At 36.7% G+C, this 11,253-nt stretch overlaps 1 non-coding gene across 1 annotated transcript; it reads right to left on the reverse strand.

The window, feature by feature from the left end:
- Positions 1 to 796: 796 nt before the first annotated feature.
- Positions 797 to 903, reverse strand: LOC115857366 (U6 spliceosomal RNA). Its single transcript, XR_004041234.1, has one exon. It is a non-coding gene; the product is annotated as a U6 spliceosomal RNA (small nuclear RNA).
- Positions 904 to 11,253: the final 10,350 nt, after the last annotated feature.

Consider the following 11,253-nt stretch of genomic DNA (forward strand, 5'->3'; position numbering starts at 1 on the left):
ACAGGAGAGGAGAGGAGAAGAGAAGAAAGGAGAGGAGAAGAGAGGAGAAGAAGGGAGAGGAGAAGAGAGGAGAGCTGGCAAGATGAACCAAGGCAACAAGCATGAGAGATGAAGCCATTTGGAAGTGGATCTTCCAGCCATAACTATCACCATGTGCATCAGAGATGAACCACCCAAATTCCTTTCCCACAAAATTGAGAGTAAAGGTAAAATGGCTGTTTAAGTCCCTGTGTCCTAGAGTTGTATCACAGCAACAAATAATTGAAATGTGCCTTTCACAGTCACTGTAGCATCCACAAAGCTCAATTACCAGCCCACACTAGGTGAGGAAAAAAAAAATGGAGGAATCACATCACTAGCTCTTCTTAGACTCGAGTTTTTACTTATTTATTTATTTTATTGGAGTATAGTTGTTTTACAATATTGTGTTAGTTTATACTGTACAGCAAAGTGAATTAGCTGTATGTATACATATATCCCCTCTTTTGTGGATGTTCTTCTCATTTAGGTCACCACAGAGCACTGACTAGAGTTTCCTGAGCTATGCAGTAGGTTCTCATTAGTTATCTATTTTATACATAGTATCAAGAGTGTATATATGTCAATTCCCATCTCCCAATTCATCCCACCACCCCCTTTCCCCCTTGGTATCCATACGTTTGTTCTGTATGTCTGTATCTCTATTTCTGCTTTGTAAATAAGATCATCTATACCAATTTTTTTCAGGTTTCACATACATGCGTTAATATACAATATTTGTTTTTCTCCTTGTGACTTACTTCACTCATATGACAGTAAAAATATGGAATGCTTCACAAATTTGCATGTCATCCTTGCACAGGGACCATGTTAATCTTCTCTGTATTGTTCCAATTTTAGTGTATGTGTTGCCAAAGGGAGCACGACTCTGAGTTTTAGTGTCTTTACATGTGGAGTAAGGGTGCTATATAATTTTCAGAATGTTTAAGAGAAGTAAATCAGGTAATATATGTAATATGTTTAATACTGTGCTTGCACACTGTAGCTACAGAAGTAGTAGAAATATGTTGTTCATTTCATTCACCATTTATTCCCAGTGCCTAAACCATCACCTATTAGACAGAGTCCTCATTAACATTTTTTAATGAATAAGAAAATTAATGCATAAAGCAATCTATTAGACACTGTTTAGGTGACTAGGATCATAAAGAATAACAGCTCACTATTTTATAGTGGCTATAGATATGCTATCTATTCTAATACAATAATATAAGTGCTATAGTAATGGTCTGTGCAAGGGTTTATAAGAGCCAAGAATGGAGCAACAGATTTTGCCTGGAGAGAGAAAGTCAGGAAATATTTTACTAATGTAAGGACTTCTGTTAGCTCTGAGTCTTAGAGCATGCCAAATTGATCATTATGAAAACATGAAGTCAATTCATTCCTAACAAAGAAATTTTGTCTTTAAAAAAATAGACCAAACTGAGACTAATATATGACATATCAAGACACTTCAGATTGGACTTCTGAGGGACTTATATCAGGCATAGGATATAGGTGGGAGAATGACATGGTAGTCAGATAAGCAGAAATCAGATGATGAAGGGCTGAGCATGCCACCACAATGCATTTGCCCTTCATTGTATAAGGAATAGAGAGACAGTTACATGTTCTATTCAGAAGTCTGGCACTCTTAGACTCTCATTTTACGAAAGTTACTCTAGATCATTGTGAAGAATGGATTGGAAAGCTTGAGATGGAGGCATCTAAGATGCTGGTGCTGTTACCTCTCCTATTACCGAGGAGAGAAATAATGCTGACGTGAACTAAAGCAGTGACATATGATCAGTGAGTAAAGAAAAATTATGGAGAAATTTAATAGGGTTAATTTATTGGACCCGGTTGACTGATTATATGTGGAATTTGAGGAAAACAGTGGAGTCAAGAGATTCATTTAGATTTTTGTAACTGAGAACAACATGATACAGTCAACAAAAAATTTCAGTACAATTTTGGATACTGTAGCAATTGAATATGGCCTTTCATAATAGTTCATAACAAATAACCTCAAAATCCCAGTGACTAATGAAACAAACTTTTTTTTTTTGCTCATATGACTACATGTCTGCAAGGGATGAGCTGCAGGGTGTGGGTGGAGCTCAGGTCTGTTCCATATGTCATTCACTCTCTTCAAACCAGAGGCTAGCTGGAGCACATATGTCTCATGGAAAGTCCAGGAGCCAGGAAAATAATCAGAAACATGCAGGGCCTCTTAAAGTGTAGGTACATATCCCCCATACTGCCAATCCCATCCACATGCCATCAGTGAAAGTAAGTAAAATGGCCAAGTCCAACATCAACAGGACAGCAACACACATTCTGTCACACCAGGAAGTACTACATAGTCATATGACAAAGGACATGGATACACAATTCTAATATAGGGAATCAAGTGAGGAGTTGGGAACAATGACCCAATGACCATGATAGTCATGTCAGTGCATCAAGTAAGTATATCCATGAATAGAGCTGAAAAGAGAAACATTAGAGATGTCCACACTGAGTATCTTTCTTGCCACAAAGCTTCTTTACCCTCACTTCACAGTACTTTGAAATCATTGCTTTATGGGGCTTTCTATACTAAGTTAGTTGTTTTTTAAATCACATTTGCCTAATTTTTGTACTACTCCATGTAAAGAAAGATGCCATAATAAAAATCAAGCCAACCTTCTCCAATAACAAGAGATGAACAATGGCACTTGTAGATGAATGTTGGTACTCATAGTCTCAAAGATTATTCCCCAAGAATGACCTATTCCTTGGAAACTAAATACCACTTAGGCATCAAGGTACTGCTGTCTTCTTAAGGCCCAAATTTGGACTCATAATTGTTCTCTTACTAACTGCAAACTTGACCAGTACTATGAGGAAGAAGGAAGACAAGGTTTTGCCTAAGGGTTCAGGAATGAAAAAAGGTAAATAGTTCAAGATAGTATCAAGATAAGTTTAACTCCTCTTCACTTCATGATCCAGACAGGGACCGTTTTACCTGGTTCATATATCATGCTCTACACCTCTATAACTACCTTTTCTGGTGGTTATACAGGAGTACTTGAGATTCTGCCAAAACCAGTTGAAATTCATATCCAAGAGAAGGGAACCCAGAAGTTCTTGATCAAACCATTGTGGTAGGCAGAATTAGGATTCCCCAAAGATGTTTGTATCCTAATCCCTAGATCCTCTGAATATGTTGGGTTACAAGGCAGTGGACAATTAAGTTGCAAATGTAATTAATTTTACTAATCTTTACTTACTTAAAGATCAAGATATTATCCTGTATTATCTAGGTGGGCTCAAGGTAATCACAAGAAGATTCTTTAAAATAAAAGAGAGAGGCAGAAGAAGAAATCAGAGTCAGAGAGAGATTTTAATATACTGTGTTGTTGGCTTTGAAGTTGGAGGAAGTGGCCACAAAGTTAGAAAGGCAGCCATCTCTAGATTGGAAAAGCAAGGACCAGATATCCCTTAAAACTTTCAGAAGAAATGCAGCCCTGCTGACACCTTGATTTTAGCTCACTAAGACCCATTTCTGACATTGTACTTCTAGAACAGTTAAGATAATCAATTTCTGTTTTTTTTAGGCCACAAAATTTGTGGTAATTTGTTACAACAACAATAGAAAGTGAATGAAGTCCCATATCTTTTGCTGATGATTGATACCAGAAATACCAAACCCCTTTAAAGAAAGAGCTCTTCGGGCTTCCCTGGTGGCGCAGTGGTTGAGAGTCCACCTGCTGATGCAGGGGACACGGGTTCGTGACCCGGTCCGGGAGGATCCCACATGGCGCGGAGCGGCTGGACCCGTGAGCCATGGCCGCTGAGCCTGCGCGTCCGGAACCTGTGCTCCGCAACGGGAGAAGCCACAACAGTGAGAGGCCCGCGTACCGCGGGAAAAAAAAAAAAAAAGACGAACTCTTCAACAGGGGATTAAATTTATCTGATGGATAACCATACCAAAATGCAGTAAGATCATTGTCTTCCCATAAAAGACAAAGCCAGCAAACTAATATGATTTTCCCCCTTTAAACCATTTACCATCTATTCTTTAAGAATAGCTTCAAAAATACTGACATTCTGAGGCAAAACAACAAAAATGACACCACTTTACTGACGATGTCTTGGAAATATGGTTTTCTTCCCCTTCAGTAGGGAGAGAGGATCTACTAGGGAGGAAAATTCAATTTTCTTCAAATAAGTCACAACTTTAATTTACCCTTTGGGATTGTAAACTACCCATATAGGTAATAAATAAATAAATAAATAAATAAATAAATAAATAAATACCTCTTTGTATGTATCACAGTCCCAGATTTATGCTTTATGCATAATAAAAAATATTTATGCCTTGCTACCTCAATACCATAACATTCTTATCTCATTCAGTTGTCAGTGAGCTCAGATTAATGGCCATTTCATTTCTGACTCTCTAGAGTCTAACAAACATGCCTGGCATATAATTCCCACGGCACCATCATTGTTGGATTCATTAATTAACCTTAAGTGCTTGTTGAATTGATCCATAACACTTCATAATTTATAAAAAGGTCTGAGGATGAGATTTTTGCAGATCTGATCCCTTTTAGATATAGTTCATGCATAATGGGCAAGCCTAGGATAAGTTAGTAATATTAACATATTCACCATGTTAAACTGCTGGGACTATAAAAGATAATTACTGAAGGGAGAAAAATATCTGTAGGCACAGTTTTAAGAACAGACTGATTTCTCCTAAAATGTATTAAAATTGCTTGGCAGTAACAGTGTACATTGAGCATTTGATTATTTTTAACTGTTTTCATTTTTGTTCATTTTCTCTGTGCAGTATTCTTAAATAACCTTCCACCAATATTTTTTTCTTTCTTTAGGTCTTTAGATCTATGAAATGTAAATGAATTTAATCAATATGCTCAGAGGACTAATTAGTTATAATATCTTCAGGACATTCAAAACTAAAAATAGTGCAGTTAAAAAAGGGAATATGCTATAAGTGATATTCCAGAAGTGTTATTAAAGGAAATAAAAGCTGTTTAAAATAAACAGACATTTTTGGCAATTGAATACACATGGGTTTCATCTTATGTTACTATTTGGTTTGATTAAGTTAAATTGTCCAAGTAAAATAATGACTTAGCTGTTATAGTGCCTCCCAAGTTCTCATCTGCTATTTCTAGTCCTTGAATGTTTCAAGATCTATAAGACTTACAGAACTCACAGTAAGATACTGTATGCAAAAGGCAAGTAATGGTGGCCTAGAAAACACAGAACTGGGCTCATATCTATGAATAATTTCATTTGGCTTAAAAATTTACATAAAATGAATGCAATTAAATTATTTTAGATTAAACCAAGAACATTTCTGACTTTATAAGATGAATGCTGCTCCACACTCTGTCAGTGTACGGTCCCACAAAATGAGATAAAAATAAGACATTCAAATCTTTAGGAACGAGAGATACGTATTCTCTGTGCTCATATACAACACGTGAACAAACCAAGAATTTCAGTAGCAAAGACATGTGCTGGTCTTTTCTTTTTAACTTGACGTTGCAGCTGTCCAGCACCCAGTCGCTCACAATCTCTCACAGCAGGATCCAAACAGCTGGGACTTAAGGGAGAGGGCAGCAGGTTTAACCACACAGAGGCCACGATTTAGGAAGAGAAGGTGATCTATAGATATTCGCAGTGACTGAGACCTGGGAATGTAATTAGAAGATGTGGCACCACATCAGCTGCAAAAACAGCAGTGAAATATGAAATGGAGAATGATACTAATGTCATTGGACAGTACTCATGTTGGTATTCCTCAGATTTTGCTTAAATCATGTAGAGCATGTTAGTATAAAGGCATGAGATGGGACTCATTCTGTGTGTGTATGTGTGTCTGCGGGGTGTGTGTGTGTGTGTGCACACGTGTATAATCATTTTGGCTCTTGCCTATATCACTTAGAAATTTAGGCAGGTATTTTAACTTCTCTGCATCTCATGAGAACACTGAAAACTAATTCTCAGAGTTTTATTTTGCCAGAATCTGGAAAGATTTTCTAATTATAGCAGTGACCTAAGAAGCACAGCTGGTTTCCAATGAATTGTTTGCCATCAGAAATGGAGTAAACCCACTGGGCTAAAAGGAGGGGAGGAGATACTATTTTTCCTTCATTTTCTGCCCTTGTCTCAGAGACTGAAGAACTGGATATACTTTGTGAGAAGGATAGAATATAGCATTCTTCCTTCCCTTTAATACGTCTCATTCTAAGAATATTTAGTGACTTCCACTTACAAAATCAGGATAAGAAGGAAAATGAGAGGTAGGAACTAACTGTGGCTCATTGGATCTTTGAAACATGCATTTCCAAAAGAAAAAAAAAAAAGAGATATAGGGAAGCAAAACCCAAAAGCATTCCAGAGTTAGTGCAAGCTGTGGAGTGTAACATAAAATTCATGTTTCTATGTGAACAAAATGAGGGAATGGGGGTAGAAAATGATCCCACTTTTATTTAGCATGGCTCCTTTAGTTAAATTTCTTATTGTTTTCCTAGGTTTTTTGAGATATAATGGACATATAACATTGTGTAAGTTTAAGGTGTACAATATGATGATTTGAAACATGTATATATTGAGTAATATTTACCACAATAAGGTTATTTAATGCATTCCTCACCTCATATAATTAACATTTTGTTGTTGTTGTTATTTCATTTCCCTGGGATACATACCATCCGTAGGATTGTTGAATCATTTTGTAGTTTTACTTTTAAGATTTTGAGGAAACTCCATAGTGTTTTCTGTCTTGACTGTACTAATTTACATTACCACCAACAGTGCTCAGGTGTTCCCTTTTCTCCACAGCCTTGTGAATTTTTATTGTCACTTGTCTTTTCTAACTGGTGTAAAGTGATATTTCGTTGTGGTTTTCATTTGCATTTTCCTGAGATTAGTGATGTTTATCACCTTTTCATATACTTGTTGACAACTTGTATGACTTCTTTGGAAGAATGTCTATTCAGGTAACCTATCATTTATTTATTTATTTATTTTTTTGCGGTACGCGGGCCTCTCACTGCCGTGGCCTCTCCCACTGCGGAGTACAGGCTCCGGACGCACAGGCTCAGCGGCCATGGCTCACGGGCCCAGCTGCTCCGTGGCATGTGGGAATCCTCCCGGACTGGGGCACGAACCCGTGTCCCCTGCACCGGCAGGTGGACTCTCAACCACTGCGCCACCAGGGAAGCCCACCTATCATTTTTTAATCCAATTATTTAATGAAATATTGAGTTATATGAGTTCCTTATATAATTTGTATATTAATCCCTTACCAGATGTATGATTTGTAAATATTTTCACACATTCCATAGGTTGCCTTGTCACATTGTTGTTTCTTTTGTTGTACTTATTAGTTTGATGTAATCCCACTTGTTTATTTTAGCTTTTGTGGATTGAGCTTTTGGTGTCACATACAAAAGTTATTGCTAAGAACAATATGAAGGAGCTTTTTCCTTATGTTTTCTTATAAGAGTTTTATGGCTTCAGGTCTTATGTTTAAGTCCTTAATGTATTTTGAGTTAACTTTTGTGAATGGTGTAAGACAGTGGTCCAATTTCACACTTCTGCATGGGAATAATCAATTTTCCTCAAACCATATATTAGAGACTATCCTTTCCCCATTGAGTAGTCTTGTCTCCCTTCTCAATATTTGTTCAGTATGTATGAATGGGTTTATTTCTAAAATCTGTTCTACTGGTCAATGTGTCTGTTTTTATGCCAGTACCATACTGTTTTGATTACTGCAGCTTTGTAATATAGTTTAAAATCAGAGTGTGTGCTGCCTCCAGCTTTATTCTTCTTTCTCTGGATTGCTTTGGTTATTTGGGGTCTTTTGTGATTCCATAAAAATTTTAGTATTCTTTTTTCTATTTCTGTGAAAAATTACATTGGAATTTTTATAGAGATTGCATTGAATCTATAGATGGCTTGGGTATTATGTACATTTGAACAATATTAATTCTTCTGACCCATGTACTTAGGATATCTTTTAATTTATTTGTGTCTCCCTCAGTTTGCTTCATCAGTGTCTTATAGGATTCAGTATACAGATCTTTCATTTCTTTGGTTAAATATATTCCCAAATTTTTATAGTTTTTTATGCTAATGTAAATGAAACTATTATCTTTATATCTTTTTCAGATAGTTCATTGTAAGTGTATAGAAATGCATCTGACTTTTGTATTTTCATTTCATACCCAAAAACTTTACTGAAGTTTTCTATTAGTTATTTGTGGAGTCTTCAGAATTTTCTACATCTATTATTGTTTCATTCTTCCTTCCCTTTTGGTGTGGTTATTCTCAGGGTTTTTTTGTCTCCCTCTGTTGCTTAAAATGGATATTTGGGCTCTGTAAGAACTATTTTCATTTATGGATAGCTGTGTCATTGTTGATCTTTGAGGAGAATGGAGGCTGGGTTTTCTACTCTGCTATATTGGTGACATCAGATAAATTTCTTTTTGATAATGGCTATCAGATTTATCTTTGAAATTGAACTTTTCTGAAACTCTTAATCTGAGAAACAGCTTCTTCCTAAAAGGCCAGTGGACAGTGAGTATGGCTGACAAATCCTATGCAGGAAACATGCTTCTCAGACATTTATGTATCTATGAATCACCTGTGGATCCAGCAAAAATATAAATCTTAAGACAAAGCTTGTGTGATGCATTTCTAATAAGCTTCTAAGTGCTTGTTGCTGGAGACATTCTTTGGTGGGGTAAGCAACATCAAATTAGTTGGACATTGTCTTAGGATGAATAAACAGGAGAAAAAGGGGAGAGAGGTGTATAACCAAAAATATAGAAGGAAAAATGACATAAAACATGAGAAGTACCTTAATTAAATCAGAAAAAAAAGAGATAGGAAGTTTAAAAAGTTAGGAAGTTGGAAGAAGGAAGGAAGAGAAGGAGAGAAGAAGGAAGGAAGGGAGGGAGGGAGGAAGAAGAAGAAATGGAGGGAGGAAAGGAAAGAAGAGAGAAAGTAAAGAAAAATGACATAAAAAGGACCAAGAAAAAATATAGTCTGGAAGAGCTAAAAGACAACCCAAAGAAAATTGTACCTTTCCTAAAGAGTGTTTAATTAAAGTTTGGAACTTGTTAAGATTCTAATCTAAAATATATAAATAAGCCCTTCACAATAAGGTGCTAAAATGAGGAAATGGGTTGACAATAGAGACAATAAAGTAGAAGAAATTAACATAAAACACTATTACAGAACAAACTTGTAGACTAGACACAGCAAGGAATAGGATGGACACAACTGAAAGTGAAGAAAACCAAAAATAAAGCAGGATGTGTGGCTGAATCTGCTTGGATTTGAAACCCAGCTCAACCACAAACTAAACACATGGCCTTAGTCAATTACGTAACATCCCTGAGCCTCCATTTCCTTGCTTGAACAGTGGCAATAAGAACAGCAACTTCTTCACTGGGTATTGTGGGAATTTTAAAATAGAGATTCCTGGAAACATACTTAAAAGAGTAACTGGAATATTCAGTCAATTCCTGTCACTCCTTTACTGGCAATTTCCAATGTTTTCTCATATTCCTCAGAGTACAAAGCGAAGCCCCCCAAATGGTCTCCAAAGTCCTGTATGATCCAGTCACTGCTGCGCCTCTGCCCCTTTCCCTATTATAGTCAGCCTTGCTCATTCTCCTTCAGCCACGCTGTTCTCCTTGCATATCCTGACTCAAAGCCTTTACACAGATTCTTCCCTCTTCCTGAAATGTGCTCCTCCTGTTACCTACACAGCTCCTTTGCTCATCTCCGTGTCTTTACACATAGTTTATCTTTTCACTGTTGGCTACTCCCTCTAAAATCCACAATTTATCATATATTTCTAAATTTACAGTCCTTCCCACCTTTGCCCCGACAGCACTTGCAGCTCCTGAACCTTGATTAGCATTGTCACACACACTGTGTTAGTACTTGTCTATCATCTGCCTCCCTCTCACTAGAATATAAAGTCTATGAGGTTGAGACTTTGGCTATTTGGGTCACTGCTGTGTCTCTGGCACCTAAACAGTATCTGAGACTCAATATATATTCGTTGAAAGAATGAATTTCATGCATCAAGTCAGTATTAAGATTTAAAATAAGGCCAAATTTTGTGACATACACATACATATAATCAAACACAGAGTCATTTATTGCTGACGTAACTGATGCCTCTCACTTTACTAGATGTTATATACACATTATTTTTCTTATTTATAATGACAAATCTGAAGTACATTATTGTGCCCATTCTTCAGTTTTAGAAACTGTGCCTCTGAATAATTAAATAATGTACACTCAGTCACACACATAACAATTCTTAAAACTGAATCTGTGTGATTCCAGCCCATTCTGCTCATCATACCTGGCCTGATACTGTATTTGCACTTAATCTAAAAATGAGTTAATACATCCACTCTGACTCCATAAATTGTCAAACCCATTCACACGAATAATAGGCAGCCATTCAAAAATGAGCCTTGCTTAATTCCTGGCATTGTCTTTTGTTAGCAGAGCTCTTGACTTGAGATTGACTGGTTATGGTTATGACAAGCTTGCTTTCATTAGAAATATCTGAACAATAAGAAAAGAAAACAAAAAGTTGGCTTACTTTGCATGTTTTTAGATATCAAGTACCTACTTTTTTTTAAAGTGGTATGTTATAAAATAGCAACTGGCATTTTTACATAAATATCTAAAAGTAATAGTTCAGTAGAAAGGCATGTAAATTTGATCTAGTTTTTTCAGTTTATCAAAATTCTTAGGGTCTCCACTCTGATTTGATTTTGGTCCTTGTTCATTGATGTGACAGGTTTAATGATCACATGTCAGTATTCCAAGAGCCTCCTGTTTAACAGAAGAGCACTGTTCCCTGGAATACTCTAGTCCCCGCTCATCACCTGACCTTTCCCCTGGAAACATTCATCACCAGTGACACTGACTGATGAGCAGCATGATCTCCTGACCTCCAATTTATTCATGTTGATGGTCTTGACACTCTTCGCAGTCTCCCAGGCTCCACACAGCTGCCTAATATCATCAGTGGATTTTTACTTCCCAGAAATACTTTCTGTTTCCTCACTGTACAGACAGTATTACTTTCTTCTCCATCCAGCATGAACTGTCACTTTTTTTTCACTGATTGCTTTTCAAAACCCTCAGATTTTCTCCCACCCCCAC

Source organism: Globicephala melas, chromosome 5 (assembly GCF_963455315.2).
Source record: "Globicephala melas chromosome 5, mGloMel1.2, whole genome shotgun sequence".
Taxonomy (NCBI): domain Eukaryota; kingdom Metazoa; phylum Chordata; class Mammalia; order Artiodactyla; family Delphinidae; genus Globicephala; species Globicephala melas.